The following is a 22322-nucleotide window of genomic DNA, read 5'->3' as shown; positions in this document are numbered from 1 at the left end:
GCACAATTGGTCCTTTTCCCTTTTATATTTTTCATATCACGGGAGGATCTAAAGCATCATAAGAAGAGAGAACATCCTACCAGTGCGACATGCGCAACAAACATTGACATTTTCATTTATCCTTTTTTTACTTTTATTTTTATATTCTTATTGGGACTTATTTTGTTGTACTTTTAGGTCTCTTTTGGCGCAGCCTTTTTCTCCTTTTACCTGTACATCCTTAACTCAGAGGGTTAGAGGGTGACCCCCTGTAAGGTTGCTGCCTACTTTGTATATTATTAGCGCTAACCTACTCCCCACTTTTTTCTTGCTTTTTTCTATGGCCTGTGGGGCGGGCTGTATGTCAAGTGTAGGTCGATAAAATTGAAATCACCACACAGTATTAAGCCCCCTGATCGGACTCTATCTATAGTAAGGAGAAGCGATTGAAGATATGCTTTGGAATCAGTGTTAGGGAAATAAGCCGTTACTAAAGTATATTGTGTGTTATTAAATAGGCCTATAAGGATGATATAGCTGCCTATTGTGTCTTTAATTTTTTGTTGTAGCATCAGTGCTACATTCTTATGAATAAAGATTGATACTCCTTTTGTTTTGTTTTCAGAAAGGGCATGGAATTAGGTCGGGTAGTATTTGTGATAGATAGACGGTGTGTGATCTTTACTAAAATGTGTCTCCTGGATGCAGGCGACATCCACTCCTTCTTTCTTTAAATCCCTTAGTAAGAGACTACGTTTACCCAGGGTGCTGAGCCCCTGGATCTGCATTTGTCTCACGGTACCACACCAGGGTGTCCGGACGTGTTGTATGAGCTGGTCTGTAATGGGCGATATAGTAGACTGTGCTGACGGTGAGGGCGGCCCATGCACAGGAGAGGAGTTTACTGTATGTATACATTCTGAAGCTTTGCCTGCCTTAACCCCTTAAGGACCAAACTTCTGGAATAAAAGGGAATCATGACATGTCACACATGTCATGTGTCCTTAAGGGGTTAAACAGATCTACTTAAAGCATTAAGTTTTGGCTAATGTGTGGGGGAATGCTATACTGGCTATAATTACTTCTATACAGCTATACTCTTTGTAGGAGAGCTTTGACCACTTGGAGCTTGATCCTGGACCTTGGTCCAGAGTGGGAAGAGACAGCGAGACCCCAGCACAGCTGCGGCGGCTAGGGTCTGAAAGTGCTTATGGTGTCCCGGCAATAGCTAGCAAGTGTGTTTGGTGGAGCTACCCAGGCAGGGGACCAGGCGTTCCACCACCCATAATATACCTAAATTAGGTATATTAAAAACTCTGGGCCCCTCCCTCCCCATGTGTCTCATCCACACCCATCCCTTCCATGTTTCTCATTCTCCCCCAGCCCTTCTATCTGTCTCAATTCCCTCCCAGTCAATTCCATGTGTCAATTTCACCCCCCATGTGTTTCAATCCTCCCCAGTCCATTCCATGTGTCAATTTCCCCTTCAGTCCCACCATATGTCTCAACCCCCCTCTCCTTCCATGTTTCTCAATCCCCCCCAGACCCTTCAATGTGTCATTTCCCACCCAGTAACTTCCATGGGTCAATTCTTCCCAGTCTTTGACTATAAATTTCTCATTTTCTAATTTGGCCACATTAATTGCCAAAAAATGCTTTTTGCAAGCATTATTGGCTTTCTTATATCTTATATAGTATGCCTCTGTTTTGTGTGATTTGAATGTTTTCAATGCCCTTTTCCTATGTTTAATCTGTTGTTTTAATTTCCTACTAAGCCACATTGGTTTCAATTTGTTTCTTTTATATTACTGAGTAATGTACCTTTCTAATATTTGTTGGAAGATATTCCATTTATCCTCAGTATTTTCTTCACTAGGGAGTTTATGCCAGTCAATATGTTGTAGAACTGCCCTAATCTTATTGAAATTTACTTTTTTTAAATTATACGCTTTAGTATACCCCATGTGCTTTCGCTTTTTTGAGTTTATTTTAAAAGACACGATATTGTGATCACTATTTCCCAAAGTCTCCCCTACTTGAATGTTGATCAAAAGATCAACATTGTTTGTTATAACCAGATACAGACAAGCATCCTTTCTAGTTGGTGCTTGTACCAGTTGTGACATTAAGGTGTCATTTAACACATTCAAAAACCTGATTCCCCTTGCTGAATTACTAGTCACTCTATCCCAATTTATGCCCGGGTAATTCAAATCTTCAATAATTAACATGTTACCCAGACGTGCAGCTTTCCCCATTTGCTCTAACAGCTGTTCTTCCTCATTAATATTTACATTAGGTGGTTTATAACATATCCCAACCAATAATTGATTTCCCTTCTTTTGCCCTAAGCAGATATCGACACATGAAGCTTCCACATTTTCCTCGTCACACTCCATATGCTTAAGATTTGACTTTAACTTATGGTTGACATGCAAACATACCCCACCACCCTTCTTGTTTTTTCTATCCTTCTTGTTTTTTCTGTGTACCCATTTAGGTTAACTGTCCAGTCATGTGTCTCATCCCATCATGTTTCTGTTATGCTTATTATGTCATATTGCTTAGTGTATGCTATTGCCACTAGTTCTCCCATTTTGTTATTTAGGCTCCTTGCATTAGTAAGCATACATTTAATATCATCATGGGTCACTTTGTGCAAATTTTTATTACTGTTGTATACCTCCCCTGTTCTAGTCTTGCCCCTCCCCCCATCGCCACCCTGCTTGTGCTGAGCTAAAGCCCGTTTCCTTTCTGTCCTTTCTCCATTTTGTAGATTTCAATGTCCCTCCCCTCACCACTAGTTTAAAATCTCCTCCAATCTTCTAGCCATCCTGTCCCCCAGCACAGCAGACCCACTTGAGTTTAAGTGCAATACTTCATGGCTGTAAAGATTGTACTCAAGCGCAAAATCAGCCCAGTACTCTAAAAACCCCAAACCATTTTTTCTGCACAAGGACTTCAGCCACACATTGACTTCTCTAATCTCCAACTGCCTTTCTACTGTAGCGGCACAGGTAATATTTCTAAAAATACTACCTTGCAGCACCTTTTCTTTAGCTTACTTCCTAGTTCCCTGAACTCATTCTTTAGGACCTTCCATTTTCCTCTGACTTTGTCATTGGTACCAATATAGATCATGACAGCTGGGTCATCCCCAGCCCATCCCAATAATCCATCCACTCTGTCCGCAAAATGCTGGTTCTGAGCACCCGGGAGAGATGTATATTATGATAAAGGCCTACGAGCAGGTTCTAATGTTGTCTTTCACTATGCACTGAAAATAATGGATTGATGCTTAGAAAAACATTTGCTGAACCGTTACTACTTTGATATGTATTTCATTTAGCCACCATGTTAAACTTTGCGACTCTAAAGACCAGTATGTCTTACTTTTGTCACTTGGTCTGATCTTTCACTTAGGTCTGCACGTTAGGGTCATGTGAGTCTTGACAATAAATCATCAATCTTGTGTTAAAGTGCTGTTACAATTACTACAATTTATTCCAAAATAGGTGTTCAAACAGGGGTGCCGAGCAGTCAGGGATGCTGAGCAGTCCTAGATAATATAATAAACATGGAGGTGGTCATTTGATGTAAATGTGTATGTTTGTGGAAAGGGATGAAAAAACTATTTTGGTGAGGTTGAGTGACATTTAAAAAAAATGATATATGACATGCTCGAATAATTCTAAAAGCAAATAAAGTGATAAGCCAAAATAGACATTTAACAGGTTTGGGAAAAGATGTTCAAAGTATTTGCTAAGTCGAATTTCAGTAACTGGTGCTTAAAGAAAAATCAGTGGCGACACTCCACGCACACTTCATCCAGTCGATTAATAAAAAAGAAAGGACGTCTCTAGTAAAGCCAGACAAATGTTAAAAACAGCCTAATTAATTTCAAATGTACTTCTTTCAATTTAACATGCTGAGGTCTATGAAGGCAGCACAGACATATTTTTTGTGTGTACCGGTTCACATAAAATACATAGTGCTTTTAGATTTTGCAGATTACATTCAAAACAAAATTAAAAACAGAGGATACAAGGAGAAATGATGCACACCAAAAATGGAATTGCGTTAAAAAAAAAAAAAAATTGGATCTTTACGCAGTTACATGGGTGAAAAGACAATCACATGTTCTTGCCCAGCTTTAAAATGTTTACAACGTTAAAGATGGTTTGCATGTTTAATATGTTTGGAGACATCTTTGCAGTAGTAATGCGGAACAGAGCTGTTTACCATAGTATTACCATATTTTCCCTTAATTGATTCCAGAGTGCTACTAAAAAAAAAAGTGTAAGCATGCCAAAAGCAGATTTAATTCCATATGGAATATGAACTTTAGCTTTACTTGGTCATCGATTGCTTTCAGGGGTAGTTAATGTTCTTTCTGCTTTGGTGGGGGAGAAGCATGGTTTTACAAAAGGGAATCTAAGCCGTCATATATCTGTATGCTTCAGGACTAGAAAATTGTCCTATCACAGCACAGATCAAACAAAGAGACCTCTTATCTTAGTTACACCTTTGCCTTTATTAAACCTGGCAAATAAGTATTCTAGCTGGTTATCTCAAAGTGTGTGTTTTGTAATGGTGATATATATTTTATTTAGTGATAACAGTTCATATAAAGTAGAGATACTCTTTGCCTGTGTAATGATATTTCTAGGTGGAAGGTTTGTAGGGTAATTCATCTTCAGCTTAGCTTGAGCCCAAGGCTATGGATGATCAAAATCATAAACATTCTAATAGAAATACTCAAAGATATCCAAATCTTCAAGCAAAGGACGAAATTAGGCATTCCGAGGCCAACACAATTCAGTGAAAGTCTAAAAAAACATCCAGCTCAAGCAAAGAGTGAATCCAATAAGTACTCCAAGATCGGAAAATCACAAAGGCAAGCAAATAGAATCCAGACAGCAAGCTGTGGGTCCAATATACCAAATCACAGAAGGAATCACTCCAGACAATTAAACAATGGGAAAATAACTGGTGTAAAAAAGAAGTCTTAAATGTAAGTTTTCAGCTTCGTATATAATGATTTCAAATATGAAATAGTAATGAACTATTGAATTATGGAAATAAGTTTGCAGATGATGTACAGAAAAGCTTTCTTGCTATCTTATATACACCAATCAGAACACTCTGACTTAGATTGCACAGCATGGAAAAGCTTTTATCTTAAAGGAACACTATAGTCACCTAACTTACTTTAGCTAAATAAAGCAGTTTTAGTGTGTAGATCATTCCCCTGCAATTTCACTGCTCAATTCACTGTCATTTAGGAGTTAAATCACTTTGTTTCTGTTTATGCAGCCCTAGCCACACCTCCCCTGGCTATGATTGACAGAGCCTGCATGAAAAATAAAAACTGGTTTCACTTTCAAACAGATGTAATTTACCTTAAATAAATGTATCTCAATCGCTAAATTGAACTTTAATAACATACAGGAGGCTCTTGCAGGGTCTAGCAAGCTATTAACATAGCAGGGGATAAGAAAATCTTAATTAAACAGAACTTGCAATAAAGAAAGCCTAAATAGGGCTCTCTTTCCAGGAAGTGTTTATGGAAGGCTGTGCAAGTCACATGCAGGGAGGTGTGACTAGGGTTCATAAACAAAGGGATTTAACTCCTAAATGGCAGAGGATTGAGCAGTGAGGCTGCAGGGCTATGTTCTATACACCAAAACTGCTTCATTAAGCTAAAGTTGTTCAGGTGACTATAGTGTCCCTTTAAAGACTTTTCCCACCATAAAAGCTCAGCCCACTTGGACCTCTCAATGGGCTAAGTTGGATACATTTTTTTTTTATCTTTTATTTTTTTCCCCCGTCTGTATAATGGGGTTATTGCCCTAACTTACACAAAATGAGGAATCTCATCAATAGAGGTACTGAATAGAACTATTACCGGGCCTTAGAAAGCTAGGTCTTAGCGTTACTAAAGATAGAGACAAAGACAGTAATAGCCACGGTCAGTAGAAAAGGAATACGAATATACGAATAAACTAGATGGGTCAGAATTCCAGAAATGCTCAAAGTCAATTAAGAAGCTGGGTCAGGATATTAGAAATGCTCAAAGTCATATACAAGCCAAGGTCAATAACAGAATATCAAGAGAGACTTACTTTATGCACTTAACGTACATCAAAACAGAAATCACGGTAGGGCACTGAATAGGAGCCCAAATGAGCATTATATAGGCTTACATAAGTGCTGATTGGTCAATGTCATCTCTGCACTGTGGGCACATGAGGGCATTATGTTTCCTCCATTTTTTTTATTAATTGATAGCCACACTGTAATATGTCCAAGCCCATTATTTAAATTAAAGCCCTCGCTCAATGCTTTAGCTACCCAGTTGCTAGTCTTTTGTTACAGCGAGCAACCAATGGCCGCTCGTACTTTAGTAGACATGCCTTGAATGTCTATGAATAAAGGCATGGAGCAGGTCCGGATTAAGAGCTTAGTGGGCTTGGTGCCCGTAATTATGATAGGCCTCATTACAGAATCTTATCAAACAAAACACTAAAACAGTCATATCTCCCAAGCGTCATGTATCTGACGGAGATGGTGATGGAGGGAAACTCGTAGGATACAGCTATGAGAAAACACATACCCTATGCTAATGTCTCAGTAAATCCATTCGCTCTAACAGTAGTGTCCAGTGAAGCAGGATGTCAATGGGTGGGCTAAAAGGGTGGGCCACTGATGCCAATCATGTAACCAGAACTGCCAAAAGTGTCGAACATACCCAAAAAGATGGCATTTCTGCCCAAAGAATTGGAAATGCATGTCCGATTGCAGGCCAATCATGCAGGCTGGCCAAGTAATGGCATGCTGTGCAGAGAGCACACTGAGCTTGGCATAAATGCGTCTCATGATGTGCTCACTCAACGCTTTCTAAGGACTGTCTCCTAGCACTCACATGTCCACTCATCTCCTTACCTTCTTACTAGCAGGCAGAAGCTCCTGATATATTGTCAGGGACAGAAAAAAGAAACGGGATGTGCCACAGCGTTAGAGAGACTAAAGTCAGCATTACTTTAAAGGGACACTCCAGGCACTCAGACTACTTCTGCTCATTGGAGTGGTCTGGGTGCCAACTCCCATCACCCTTAACCCTGCAAGTGTAATTATTGCAGTTTTTATAAACTGCAATAATTACCTTGCAGGGTTAAGTCCTCCTCTAGTGGATGTCTATCAGACAGCCACTCGAGTGACTTTCGGGTTCTTAAAACCTGAAAAGTTTTTTAACCCCTTAAGGACCAAACTTCTGGAATAAAAGGGAATCATGACATGTCACACATGTCATGTGTCCTTAAGGGGTTAAACGACGCTGGCCATCCTTACGCTATGCACGAGAACTTCCACGTCACCAGAATCCCCATAGGAAAGCATTGAGGTGGGAGAGAGAGGGGCACTGCAGGAACCTGCAGTGCCTGGAGAATGGATATTCTTTACCTAAATTCATTGAAACAAGTTTTGTTTCCCCCACATCACTCTTACGTTTCCATACCTCAGCAAGAGTTTGCCCCTATGTTAATCCGGCCTTGGCATGGAGGAGGTATAAAACCTCCCACGTACTAATATGGGGGCCATATTGACCACCACAGGCATTTGTTTCATTTATTTTTTATTGACTAACAGGGTTGTTCAATAAAAAAGACTCCTTTTTCCCTGCCACTTTAATTTTTAAACCCTGAAGTTTCAGCAATGACTGAGAGGTTAGAAATAGAATTGAGCGAACCCGAACTGAAAAGTTTGGGTTCGTACCGAACGTTAAGTTTTTTTGAACCCCGGACCTGAACACGGACATTTCACTGTATGTTCGGGTTGGAGTTCGGTGTTCGGCGATTTAATGGTGCGTTTTGAAAGGCTGCAGGGCAGCCAATCAACAAGCGTTTGTCTTGTGTGCCCTTAGAAGCCATCACAGCCATGCCTACTAATGGCATGGCTGTGATTTGCCAGTGCAGCATGTGAGCCATAGACATAGTATACATAGACGCCGCATTGACTGCTGAGCAGCGAGAAATACACACAGATACAGAGATATCAACTGCCACACAGGGATAGTGAGAATGGCAGTACTCAGTTAGTGCAAAGCAGGGATAATGAGAATGGTAGTACTTAGTCAGGGCAGTGATAATGGGAATGGTAGTACTCAGTTAGTGCAGAGCAGGGATAATGGGTATAGTAGTACTCAGTCGGTGCAGGGATAATGGGAATGGTAGTACTCAGTGCAGAGCAGGGATAATGGGAATGGTAGTACTCAGTCAGTGCAGGGATAATGGGAATGGCAGTACTCAGTTAGTGCAGGGATAATGGGAATGGTAGTACTCAGTCAGTGCAGGGATAATGAGCGGTGGGTGGGGACCCTAAATTTAGAATAAGGGGGGGACCTATTGTCCTCCCCCTGGCCCCCACCCCTGAGTAACCCCTAAATAAACATTTACCCCCCTCCCCCCATCACCCCTCTCAAAAAATAACCCCTACTTACCCCCCTCATCCTAAAAATAATGAGGGGGGGACCATAAGCTAGATACCTGTAAAAAAAAACAAAAAACTTACCATTTGATGTCTTCTTTCTTCTAAAATCTTATTTTTTCAGCCCCAAAAAAGGCTAAATAAAAATCCATAATAACCGACGCATTTAAAAAAAAAAAAAAGAACGAGCGCAAAAATAAATAAATCCATCTTCACCTGGAGGGCTCCACGCAGACTGAGCTCTGCAGGGCGGGGCAAGGCTTATAAAGCCTTGCCCCGCCCTGCAATTAGACTCAGAGCACTCTGATTGGTGGGTTTAAGCCATCCAATTAGAGTGCTCTGACAGGTAAATGAAGAGACTGACAGGTAAGTCTCTACCTTTACCTGTCACAGCACTCTGATTGGTTAGCTTGAAATCCACCAATCAGAGTTCTCTGTGTCATTTTACACAGCGTGGGAAAGTTCTTTGGAATTTTCCCACGCTGTGTAATTTGACTCATAACAACACTCTGATTGGTGGATTGAAAGTAATCAATCAGAGAGTTATGAGTCAAATTACACAGCATGGGAAAATTCAAAGAACTTTCCCACGCTGTGCAAAATGACACAGAGCACTCTGATTGGCTGGATTTCAAGCTAACCAATTAGAGTTCTCTGTGTCATTTTACACAGCGTGGGAAAATTCCAAAGAACTTTCCCACGCTGTGTAAAATGACACAGAGCACTCTGATTGGCTTAAACCAACCAATCAGAGTGTTCTTATCCTAATTGCAGGGCGGGGCAAGGCTTTATAAGGGTGAAGATGGATTATTTTTTTTTGCGCTTGGGTTTTTGTTTTTGTTTTTCTAATTGCGACGGTCATTATAGATTTTTATTTGGCCTTTTATGGGGCTGAAAAAAGAAGATTTTAGAAAAAAGAAGACATCAAATTGTAATTTTTTTCTTTTTTTTTTTTTTTTACAGGTACTTAGTTAATGGCCGGGATAAGGCCGGGCTGACGGCTCATCTCATCAAGCGTGGTGAGTTACTGGCATAACCGGGAGAAAGCCAGTGGCTTGGTGGAATAGTGGGGTTTACAGATGAGGGCAGAGGCAGGTGGGGGGGAGGTGGAGGTATAAGGACAGTGTGGAGCGCTGGTTAGGATGGGCATGCACCGTGTTGCGGGCATACGCTGCAACTTTGTCTGTGGCATTAGCATTAAAATCTTGGGTGTTGTTGTCTTTAGTACAGGCTACTTTGGCGCGTTTATTAATAGGAAGCCCTGCTGAAGTGGATTGGGGAGAGGGAGGATGGAGGGAGGGGGTAGGGTATGTAGGGAGGGCACGTGAGCAGCTTGTCTGCGTTCCCCCAGTGTGTGGGCATGGTAATATTAGTACATGTGAGCAAACAGTTGTAGTGATAGGCTTTCACATATTATTAGCATTGCATTTTATGTAAGTTGTTAGGACTGTTTAGATATAGTAGGTAGGTAACCCCAGGAGTCGAGCTGCTTTGTGCTTAGTTGGGATGGGGTGGGGGAGGAGAGGGATACGGGGGGGGGGGGAGGGGAGGAAGTGGGTTGGGAGCGCATCTTTTTATACAGTGTCAACAGGTGCGTAGTCTGTAAGTGTAAACCATTATTGTGTAAACAGTCTGATGTGTAACATCAATACAGCAGTCAATGCCGGCCTTATGAGAAGGTGTCCCATATAACATAACATGCATCATATGTAATACTGAGTCCCGGGGCGTGTTTTGGGGGGGGGGGAGGGACCAAGTAAAAATACACATAAAAAAGTGGGGGGAAGGGATTGGGGATGACAGGGTACGTAAAGATCCTCTCGGTATCTCGCTAGTGCCTCAATAGAAGGCGTTTTATACGTTAGGGACAGCGAGCAGACAAGCCATCCACTGTGCTCGGTGCGGTCTCCCCTCCTCGTGTGAGTGGAAGGTCTGACCCGGTTGTAAGCATCTGACTGTCCCTCCCAGGTTATGGGCTGAGGGTCATCAGCTGTCGAGCGGGAAGTTGCTGCCGGGACATGGTTGAGCAGTTTGTGGGCCGATTACCTGAGGGGGGGATGGGGATGGGGGAGAGAGAGGAGAAGGTTGGCGGTGGGTGCGTGTAGGTACGGGGTCCGGGAGTGCCCCGGGGAGCCCCCTGCACTAACCCCCCATATAAATTTTACTTGCGTTACAGGATTCTTGGCTAGGAGTAGTTCGTAGAGTCTGGCACTATGGTCTGTGGCTTTGTCAGTGTGGAAGGCATGTTGGGACTTCCATAGGCAGTCAGTTACTGTGCAGGAGGATGTCCTTGGTTGTGGTAGGTTGGAGAGAGTGTAGGAACTCGCAACATTCCACGGGGAGAAGGGTATAATGTGGTGAGCATCAAGTTGTTAGCAGGGAGCTGGGGCTTAAGCCATGTCTCCAGACGTAGCGTCCGGTAGGTCCGTTCTTCTTTTCTTGGGGGTCTGTTGCCAGTGGTTGCGTTGTGGCAGTCTCATGGGTGAATTTGGATGAGGAATAGGGCCGTACCAGTCCATGATTTGAATATCAGGTAAGTCCATTGCTCGCAGGAAAAGAGGCATGTCTTGCAGGTTTGCGATGGTGTGTGAGGCACCTTTGGAAGTGGCAGTGAGTATGAATGGGAAACTCCAGCGGTACCGAAGGTTCCTGGTGCGAGTTGATCAGTGATGGGTTTCAGTGCTCTGCGAGCTTGTAGCATCATCCAGGATAAGTCTGGATATACAGCCACAGGAACACCATGGCAGAGAAGTGGTTGTTGAGAGTGTCTCAAGGCTTCCAGCACTTTATTTTTACACTCCTAGTAGTGGAGCCGGCATACTATGTCACGCAGCGTCTGGAAGGGTGTGCTTCGCAGGCGCAGGGCCCTGTGTGCTCTATCAAAGGTCACTGGGGTGTCTATGGTTAGGCCCAAAATCAGATTGAATAGTTCTCGGAGGATGTCGGGTAAATGTTCACGATCTGCTTCAGGGAGGCCTTTCACCCTCAAGTTATTGCGCCTTCCCCTATTATCCAGGTCGTCAAGGGACCGCTGCATAAACGAAAATTGGGTAGTTTGAGCATCTATTATTTCCCAAAGTGCTCCAATTTGCGCCTGCATAGCATCCCTGTCATTTTCCAAGGAGGAGACTCTCTGCTTAGTTTGCTAGAAGTCTGCCCCTATAGCATCCAGTTTTGTTTGAAACGCAGATTCCATTTTTTTCAGCATCAGGGCCAAGTCTTGTTTGGAGGGTAGAGCTCTGATTAGATTTCTAATGTCTGCTTCCTGGTGGTGTCACGTCCTCCCAGCATCTGACATCATCACAGCGGGGCCGGTCGCGCTTTTAATAGTGCCGCAGCGCTGACCAGGCCCCCTGGATATTCATTACCATCAGGTGGCCCATGCTGTTAGGGCCCCTTCAATGCTGCCCCGGCAGTTCTACCGTGCAGGCCAGGGCCGCGTTATTTAGCCGGCGGGCACTGCGGTCACAGCTGCGACCCATGTGACCGTGGTAGATCCACCACTGGACATGATTAGGGGGGTTAGTGTGACAGAGTTAGGGGGGTTGGAGTGACAGGGTTAGGGTGACAGGGTTTGGGGGGTTAGTGTGAAAGGGTTAATGTGACAGGGTTAGGGGTTTAGTGTGACAGGTTTAGGGGGGTTAGTGTGACAGGATTAGGGAGGTTAGTGTAACAGGGTTAGAGTGACAGGGTTGGGGGGTAGAGAGACAGAGTTAGAGGGGTAAGTGTGGCAGAGTGAGAAGAATGTGATAGGATGCGTGGCAGACGTAAAACGCACAGACTAAAATACATTTATTATATTTTGCTTTGCCCCCCTCCTACTTACCTTCTGTGCAGGCAGGAGGGCAATAATTAATTGCATGGTGGTCCAGTGGGTCCCTAGTGGTCTGGTAAGCTGCTGGTTCACTCCTTTGTGGTCCAGTGTGTTGCTGGGGAGCCACATTCCCTCGCGGTTCCGGCGCTCTGTGATGACGTCAGAGTGCTCACAGTGCCGCGGAACCGCATGGGAGTGTTCCTGTACCAGCAACACACTGGGTTTTCATCGGTACCTTGTCTTATTTTAGTTTTTTTTTTTTATTTACTTATTGTGCCATTTCAAAAGTGCAAAGGGGTTAATCTTGTAAGAGATGATTTTTATTCTGGCATCTATTATGTTAAACAAATTGGGACTTACACACTTGAAGTAAATTTAAACAGAAAACAATATTTTTGAACCCGAAAAACAAAACCCAATGCCACCTACTACATAGGTGACAGTGTCACGGTTAATATGCTTTCCCTGTCGTTCAGACAATGTTAGGTACAGAGAGAAAATAAACAAATATAAAACACAACTCCACTTAGTAAACGGAAAGGAGTAATAGAATAGGTTAATTTGTTTCTTTGATCTTTGGGTCTTTTTACCAGCAATAGAGTCTACTTCTTTTTTTGTCTTATTATTATTATTATTATTATTATTATTATCATCATTAATATTATTATCATTAATGTAATGTTTAATCCTAAAACAAAAATGAAATGCCAGGCTGCTGAACCTAAAAGTGAAAAGTTTTAGGCACAAAAAAGTGAATTGAGATAATTTCTTGTTTCTAGCATCCATGTGCAATTTTGCCAATTTAGGTTTTAGTGCATATAGCTCCACATGAAATTTAAACCACGAATTTATAATCCTGTACTTATGGCTTAACAAACCTTTACTAACAACATGCCAGAACTCTATACTGTCTGTTAAAAATTCCAGAAGTAAGCAATATGGGCCAGGCTACATAGATTACAGCTATGCTGTAAACCTACCAGGAAAGGTTAAAGGATCTTAACATGTATAGCTTGGAGGAAAGACGAGACAGGGGGGATATGATAGAAACATTTAAATACATAAAGGGAATCAACACAGTAAAGGAGGAGACTATATTTAAAAGAAGAAAAACTACCACAACCAGAGGACATAGTCTAAAATTAGAAGGACAAAGGTTTAAAAATAATATCAGGAAGTATTACTTTACTGAGAGGGCAGTGGATGCATGGAATAGCCTTCCAGCTGAAGTGGTAGAGGTTAACACAGTAAAGGAGTTTAAGCATGCGTGGGATAGGCATAAGGCTATCCTAACTATAAGATAATGCCAGGGACTAATGAAAGTATTTAGAAAACTGGGCAGACTAGATGGGCCGAATGGTTCTTATCTGCCGTCACATTCTATGTTTCTATGTTTCTATGTTTCTATGCACATTTTGTTTCACTTACATACGTGGGAATCATACAGTTCAGCTTATTATGAAGCAATGGATTTAATCTGTTTTATTAGAGTTTATTTTAAAAATACACAGCTTACAATTCATTATTTTACAGTTACCTTTGCACACTGACAAAATCAGCACTTTTCCATTGCACAGTGAAATACACCAGATCACTCATTTACTTCATAGATTATAAAAACTGTGTAAATACAATGCATGGTGTCACAAAGCATTCATTTTACCAATGGTAAAATATAAACAATCAGTTTATATTTACAGATGTAGTACTTCAAGAGGTTAGGTGATGTCACTGGTGAATAGAGATGTCTATATAATAAGAAAGGCTTAAGGGGCACCTTAAGCTCCAAAACAACTTTAGCTTATAGGAATACAGTAAACATCAAAAGAACTCTAGCCTAATGGAGAAGTTTTTGTGTATAGTTCATGTCCTGGCAGTCTCACTGCTCAATTCTCTGCCATTTCGGAGTTAAATCACTTTTATTTCTGTGTATGTGGCCATTGACACAACTCCCCTGGCTATGACTCACTCAGCTTGCATGAAAACAAAATTGTTCATTTTCAATCAGTTGTTAACCCCTTCCCGCCGTTACGGCGTTCTATGCCGTCCCGCTTTAAGTGGGCTTTAAAGCCGTTGCGGCGGCATAGGATGCCGTAACGGCTTTGAGCCCTGGAGCGCCCGGTATACTTACCTTACCGGCGCTCCGCTCAAAGAGCGATCACATGGCCCCCTATAGCTGGCTGTGGATCTGCCAGCAGGGGGACTGTCTGAAATGTCAGACAGTCCCCCTGCTGGTGGGATCTGTAAAAAAAAAAAAATATTAGACGTGTAAAATTAAAATAAATATATTTATATATATATATAATATATGTATATATATATTATATATATATAATATATATACATATTGTATATATTTAACGTCATACATAATACATACATACATAAGTACATATATTAGTATTAAAATACACTTAGAATGACGTTACATATATATAATAAACATATATTATATATATAATAGATATATACACATATATTATATATATATAAATACGTATAATTACAATAATAAATAAATAAAATAATAAAATTAATAAATAAAATATTGAAACAAAATTTAATATAAATTATATATACATATGTAATTTCATTCTAACTGTATTTTGTTATTAATATATATATATATTGGTATCAAAAAACACTTAGAATTACATATATATATCTATCTATATATAAAATGCAAATAACCGCAAATATATATATATATATATATATATATATATAGATAAATACATATAATTACATAAAAGATTACACTAGTATACACGTAGAATTTAAATACCTATAAATTCATGTATATTAAAATTCTACGTGTATATTTAAGTAATCTTTTAACATAATTAGGTGATTTGATTAATTACAATTTGATTGACATACCTGGCAACACAGGGAGAAAGTGCAGAGGATTTAATTTGCAAGCACTATATTTGACCCTGTAACTCTCCAAGACACCATAAAACCTGTACATGGGGGGTACTGTTTTACTCGGGAGACTTCGCTGAACTCAAATATTAGTGTTTCAAACTGGTAAATTGTATTACAACGATGATATTTTAAGTAAAAGTGAAGTTTTTTGCATTTTTTACAAACAAACTGCACTTTTATGGACTATATTATTGTTGTAATATGTTTTACTGTTTTAAAACACTAATATTTGTGTTTAGTGAAGTCTCCCGAGAATAACAGTACCCTCCATGTACAGGTTTCATGGTGTTTTGGAAAGTTAGAGAGTCACATATAAGGTTTGCATTTCATTTTTTTGACATTGAAATTTGCCAGATTGGTTATGTTGCCTTTGAGAGCGTATGGTAGCCCAGGAATGAGAATTACCCCCATGATGGCATACCATTTGCAAAAGTAGACAACCCAAGGTATTGCAAGTGGGGTATGTCCAGTCTTTCCTAGTAGCCACTTAGTCACAAACACTGGCCAAATATTCGTTGTTTGCTTTTTTAACACAAAAACAAATATGAACGCTAACTTTGGCCAGTGTTTGTGACTAAGTGGCTACTAAAAACGACTAAACATACCCCACTTTCAATACCTTTGGTTGTCTACTTTTTCAAATGGTATGCCATTATGGGGGTAATTCTCATTCCTGGGATACCACACCGTCTCAAAGGTAACATTACCAATCTGGCAAATTTCTATTTGAAAATGGAACATTCTATATTTGACCCTGTAACTTTCCAAAACACCATAAAACCTGTTAATGGTGCTGTTGTACTCGTGAGACATCGCTGATTACAAATATGTGCATTTTTGTGCAATAAAACCTAACAGTATTATGACATTCACAGCTAAAATGTCAGACGGAAATACAAATTTAAAAAAATATCTTATTTTCTCACATTTTTTAAAAATTTTATTCATAATGAATTATGTTCCATATATGAATAGTTAACGATACATTAAAGCCCTGTTTCTCCTGAACAAAATGATATATAATAAGTGTCGGTGCATATAATATGAAAGAGGGGAACTACGGGTGAACAGACATATAGCGCAAATTCCAGTTTTTGTTTAGGTTTATGCCTCCATCCACTTATATGCCTCCATCCACTCAGATCTGCTGTGCACGAGCATCCTGTAGCCCATGGATCAGCGCAGCTAAGAGGAATAGGCCTTGACAGAGCCAGGAGGTAGGCATAGCAGCCACAGGAAGTTAGTGACAGCTAGCATGTTGGGTAGGGCGGAGCCATAAGGGGAGTATTTACACCAGCCATTATATGAAGTGGCCATTTTAACTGAACCTAAGCTTACCTGTCAGTTGTCCCTCCCACCCTCCCTGTATTTGGTTAGGTTAGTTGAGTTCCCGTTTTTTCACAGCGGCGGGGAATGGCCTGGTTACAATCGATATGGTGGGTAGCGGTGTCTCGGTACACCCCTACAATTTAACCTGGTGGAAATGTGGTCATATTGGGCGGCCAGTTTCTGTATTAACATGTTATTTAGATTGTTATCTATTGTTATTATTGTGGGGTCATTGCTAGGGGTATGTTTTGTATATGGGGGGATGTTAACTTTAATAAGATTTGTTGGCAATGACCCCATTTGTTATTCCTTAATTATTTTATTAATAATTTAATAAAGCTGTGGACTAATTATTTCCAACAGTATAACCTGTGTCTGTGTTTTAACCCCTTAAGGACTGGACTGTTTTTGCGATGTTGTACATTTGCGACCAGGCCTCTTTTTACACTTTTGTGGTGTTTGTGTTTAGCTGTAATTTTCCGCTCTCTCATTTACTGTTCCTATACAAATTATATGTTGTTTTTTTTTTCAGGACAAAAAAGGCTTTCTTTGCATACCATTATTTATATAATGTCATGTAATTTAATTTAAAAAAATAAAAAATTATGATGAAAAAAATGAAAACAATACATGTTTTTTTACTTTTACTTGAAATATCTTTTACTCATCTACAAAAGCGAATAAAAACAACTGCTAAAAAGATTCAAAATTTTTTTCTGAGTTTTAAAATACCGAGTGTTTACCTGCTTTTTTGCTTTTTTTTTTGCAAGTTATAGGGCTATAGGTACAAGTAGGATATTACGGTTTCAAAACATACATTTTTTCAAATTTATCAATAGTGACATTGTAACACTATTATCTGTCAAAAATCTCTGAATAACACCCCACATGTACATATTTTTTTTTAAAGTAGACAACCCAGTCTTTTTTAGTAGCCACCTAGTCGCAAACACTGGCCAAAGTTAGCGTTCATATTTGTTTGTGTGTGAAAAAAGTAAAAAACTAAATTGAACGCTAATTTTGGCCAGTGTTTGTGACTAAGTGGCTACTAAAAAAGACTGGACATACCCCATTTGCAATACCTTGGGTTGTCTTCTTTTGCAAATGGTATGCCATCATGGGGGTAATTCTCATTCCTGGGCTACCATACGCTCTCAAAGGCAACGTAACCAACCTGGCCATTTTCAATGTCAAAATATTTGACCCATATATTTGACCCTGTAACTTTCAAAAACGCTATAAAATCTGTACTGGGGCTACTGTTAAACTCGGGAGAATTTGCTGAACACAAATACTAGTGTTTCAAAACAGGAAAACGTATCACAACAATTATATCATCAGTAAAAGTGCTGTTTGTGTGTGAAAAATTTGAAGAAAAGTCACTTTCACTGACAATTTCATCGCTGTGATAGGTTTTACTGTTTTGAATCACTAATATTTGTGTTCAGCGAAGTCTCCTGAGTAAAGCGGTACCCCCCATGTACAGGTTTTAGGGTGTCATAGAAAGTTACAGGGTAAAATACAGTGCTAGCAAATTAAATTATCTGCAATTTCAGCCTGGGTTGGCAGGCAGGTCCCTCAAATTGCAATTAATAAAATTACTTAATTATGTAAAAATATTACATAAATACGCATGTAGAATTTAAATATATATGCATATTTATATATTTGAAGTCTACATGTATATTTATATAATTATTTATGTAATTTTGTATATGGACAAATGTATATTTCGTATTATTTTTATTTATTTATATATACATAGATAGATATACAATTTCATTCTAAGTGTATTTTGATATAAATATATATATATATTAATATCAAAATACAGTTAGAATAAAATTTCATATAGATATATACTTTTTAAATTTGTTATTATTATTTTTATTTATTTTTATTTAATTTAACCCCTTAACACCGCAGCCAAATGTACAAGTTGTGAACAGAACAAAACGTAAACAAAACCTGGCATTTGCGCTATATGTCTGTCCAACCGTTATTCACCTCTTTCATATTAAATGCACCCCCCCTTATTACATGTCATTTTATTCAGGGGAAACAGGGCTTTCATTTAACATCAAATATTTAGGTATTGAACATAATTTAATATAAAAAATATATTAAAAAATGGGAGAAAAAAAGAATTTTTTAAATTTTTTTAGTTCTACATGACATTTTAACTGTGGATGTCAAAATACTGTTTGCTTTCACTGCAATACAATACACATATTTGTATTCAGCGATGTCTCACGTGTAAAACAGTACCCCCTATGTACAGGTTTTATGGTGATTTGGGAAGTTACAGGGTCAAATATAGCGTGTTACATTTGAAATTGAAATTCGCCAGATTGGTTACGTTGCCTTTGAGACTGTATAGTAGCCCAGGAATTACATTTACACCCATAATGGCATACCATTTGCAATAGTAGACAACCCAAGGTATTGCAAATGGGGTATGTCCAGTCTTTTTTAGTAGCCATTTGGTCACAAACACTGGCCAAAGTTAGCGTTAGTATTTGTTTGTGTGTGAAAAATGCAAAAAACGCCAATTTTGGCCAGTGTTTGTGACTAAGTGGCTACTAATAAAGTCTGGACAAACCCCATTTGCAATACCTTGGGTTGTCTACTATTGCAAATGGTATGCCATCATAGGGGTAATTTTCATTCTTGGGCTACCATAGGGTCACAAAGGCAACGTAAGCAATCTGGTGAATTTTAATGTGAAAAAAATGAAACACAAGCCTTATATTTGACGCTGTAACTTTTGAAAACACCATAAAACCTGTACATGTGGGCTACTGTTGTACTCGGGAGACTTCGCTCAACACAAATATTTGTATTTCAAAACAGTAAAAAGTATTGCAGCAATAATATCGTCCGTGTAAGTGCTGTTTGTGCATGAAAAATGCAGAAAACGTCACTTTTACTGGCGATATCATCGTTGTAATAAATTTTACTGTTTTGAAACACTAATATCTGTGTTCAGCAAAGTCTCCCGAGTAAAACAGTACCCCCCATGTACAGGTTTTATGGTGTCTTGGAAAGTTATAGGGTTAAATATAGTGCTAGCAAATTAAATTCCCTATACTTTCGGCATGGGTTGTCAGGCAGGTCCCGCTAATTGTAATTAATTAGGATACCTAATTATGTAAAATTATTACATAAATATATGTGTAGAATTAATATATGTATATATATATACATATGTGTATATATACGTATATATATAATTTTTTTTAATATTTTTATTTATATATAGGTATATATATAGTGATATATACGTATATATTTATGTATATAGATATATATATTATGATATATATATTATTTTGTTCTACGTGTATTTTCATATAAATATATATATTAATATCACAATACAGTTAGAACAAAATAACACATCTATCTGTTTTTTAATTATTTATTTTTAAATATTTTTATAATTTTATTTTTTTACGTATTTACATATATATTTTTTATATTATATATAAATATATATATAACAATAATTATATATATATTTAATCAGTATCAGTCTACGTGTAATTTGATATTAATATATATATATATATATATATATATATATATATATATATTAATATTTAAATACACGTCGTGTATGTGTGTATGTGTATATATATATATATATATATATATATATATATATACTTAGATCATATATATATAATATATATGATCTAAGTATATTTTATTTGTAACTGTAATTTTTTTCCATTTCTTTTTTTAACTAATATTTTATTTTTATTACAGGACAGGGGGCAGAGACAGTGTCAGCCAGTGATTTCACATCACTGGCTGACACACAGGATCAGTGATCACAGTGACTGCCTGTCACTGTGATCACCTCCTGCAGATTGGGTAATTGACCACAGGGGGGAGTGCCTGGGTGGTACAAGCACTCCCCCCTTCCAATCTGCAGGGGGATCACTGTGCCAGTTACATGTGTCAGCCAATAGGCTGACACATGTAACACTGATCGCAGTGACAGGCTGTCACTGCGATCAGAGCGCTCTGAGATCGCAATGACAGCCTGTCATCTCAGATCGCGGTCACTGACCCCAGGGGGACTGCCTGGGGGGCCAGGTAAGTCCCCCGACCGCGATCTGCAGAAGGGGAAAGCCGCCGTCCGCATGTGTCAGCCGATTTGAAATCGGCTGACACATGCTGAATACTGGTCGCAGTGACAGCCTGTCACTGCGATCAGAGACTGCAGATCGCGGTCACCGGCCACAGGGGGGGTTGCCTGGGGGGCCAGGCATCCCCCCCGACCGCGATCTGCAACGGGCGATTAGCGCCGGCCACGTGGGCGGCCATTATGGCGAGGACGTAATATTACGCCCGCCGGCGTTTAGAGACGGTTCCTGCAGGGCGTAATATTACGTCCTCCGGATTTAAGGGGTTAATTTACTTATTATTTGTATTTTATAATAATATATATATATACAATATATATAGTTATATATATTATATATATACGTGTGTAATTTAATTCTAAGTGTATTTTTATATTAATATATGTACATATTAATATAAAAATACACTTGATATGACATTATATATATGATATATAGACATATATTATATAAATATAATATATGTCTATATATCACATATATATATATATATATATATATATATATATATATATACACATATATCATTTTACTTTATTTTTTTGTTAATTAACATTAACTTTTTTTTTCTTTGATTTTACAGTTCCAGGGAGACTGCCTGTCAGCACAGACAGTCCCCCTGCAGGCTGACACATGGACACCTATTGTGACCATGTGATCGCTCTGTTGACACCTATTGTGACCATGTGATCGCTCTGGGCTGCAGACAGTCTCCCCATACCAGGAGCACCGCCGATCTCCCCCGGGGGAGCGACGGCGATCGGGTAAGTAACTAAGACCTCTAGGACGGTTCAGGACCGTCATTGGTCGGCAATGCAAAAATGCCAATGACGGTCCTGAACCGTCTTCGGTCCTTAAGGGGTTAATGGAGGTTTGGGTAAGGTTGGCGCATATGCCGGCAAATACGACTGTGCGCCTGTCATGTGATTCAGTATCTCCTCCCACTGCATGCAGACACTGAACTTTCCTCATAGAGATTCATTGATTCAATTCATCTCTATGAAGAGATGCTGATTGGTCAGGGCGGTGTTTGAATCATGCTGGCTCTGCCCCTGATCTGGCTCCTTGTCAGTCTCAGCTAATCCTATGGGGAAGCACTGTGATTGGATCAGGCTATCACATGTCAGCAGACTGCTTGTTTTTCCTGAGTCTAACAGCATGCAGATTTACAGCTTCTGGCTTGAATACAGTAAGATTTTTACTATATGTATGGAGGAATGAGGGGCCCAGGGGGGCTAGATGGTCGTGTTAACACTATAGGGTCAGGAATACATATAGTTGCACTGGTAACTATAGTGTCCCTTTAACTTGCTGTAGACGTTTGTATCTACTGTTCTTTAAATTGAGCTTTAATCACACACAAGAAGCTCCTGCAGGTTCTAGAAGGCTATTAACAGAATAGAAAATAAAGAAATCTTAATTAAACGGAATGTGTAATAAAGGAATTCAAACATCAGATCGCTCATTACAGAAAGTGTTTAGGAAGGCTGTGCAAGTCACCTACAGAGAGGTGTGACTAAGAGTCTATAAGCAAATTGATTAAATCCTAAATGTCAGAGATATGAGCAGTGAGACCACAGGGACATGATCTGTACACCAAAACTGCTTTATCAAGCTAAAGTTATTTTGATACT

The sequence above is a fragment of the Pelobates fuscus genome, chromosome 4, assembly GCF_036172605.1.
Source record: "Pelobates fuscus isolate aPelFus1 chromosome 4, aPelFus1.pri, whole genome shotgun sequence".
Lineage (NCBI taxonomy): Eukaryota > Metazoa > Chordata > Amphibia > Anura > Pelobatidae > Pelobates > Pelobates fuscus.
Note: the sequence above shows the minus strand (reverse complement) of the source record.